Source organism: Pyxicephalus adspersus, chromosome 12, assembly GCF_032062135.1.
Source record: "Pyxicephalus adspersus chromosome 12, UCB_Pads_2.0, whole genome shotgun sequence".
NCBI lineage: Eukaryota > Metazoa > Chordata > Amphibia > Anura > Pyxicephalidae > Pyxicephalus > Pyxicephalus adspersus.
In genome coordinates, this window is record NC_092869.1 from 48,737,078 (window position 1) to 48,737,803 (window position 726).

Genomic DNA, 726 nt, shown 5'->3' on the forward strand with positions numbered 1-726 from the left:
GAGCGATTTGTGACCAATGACAGTTTCCAGGCAGAGAACGCAGCAATTTCATCCAATAATAACGATTGATTCCGAAGCTTTGTGCGCCGATACAGAACGAGGAACGGGAAATATCTATGAAGGGGAATCGGCGCACCCAGACAGAGGTTTGGGAACTTTCACTGGAATCATGGGTCCAAGCAATTTCACTACAATTCCATCATCTGCTATACGTGACCCGATTATAATGATCCAATTACCTGAGGAAGAATCCAGAAACGTGTTGGATAATAAAATCGAATGACTGGAAGTTCTATTGACCCATCAACTCTCCTTTACACAAAGTCTGATGCAGGTTCCCATATTTCACCCCATTTATATACAAGGCTCCGAAATATCGGCAGCGTCACCATCAGTCCATGTGACACCCAAATCATAGAATAGGGAGCTAATGTGGCCAATATCCCCAAACGTGCTTCCAATGTCCCTGCTAATAGCACCACACATATGTTCTATATACCGCGCAGTAACGTGGGGAAGGCTCTGCCGCTCCCCCCCTCCCCCCATATATTCACCCAGTATATTCACCCAGTATATTCACCCAGTATAAGCACTTCAACCCCATGGAATATCGATTGCCAGAGACCAGAAGGTGAGAACTTTGCTGAACCATCATGATCCGAATCTCAGGAAGTCTGCACCGAGGATGGGAATATGATGATGATGATGGAACATGGCGGCTCAGCA

General features: G+C 46.0%; 1 long non-coding RNA gene across 2 annotated transcripts in view; it reads right to left on the reverse strand.

Annotated features, from left to right (window-relative positions):
* LOC140342325 (uncharacterized) overlaps positions 1-720 on the reverse strand; it is a 3,231-nt gene extending 2,511 nt beyond the window's left edge. Inside the window, exon 1 of one of the 2 annotated variants that reach the window (XR_011923038.1) lies at positions 581-720. This is a non-coding gene — a long non-coding RNA (uncharacterized lncRNA). Of the gene's footprint in view, positions 1-567 lie in introns of both variants that reach the window. The other variant, XR_011923039.1, reaches the window with a different exon arrangement.
* Between the last annotated feature and the right edge of the window lie 6 nt (positions 721-726).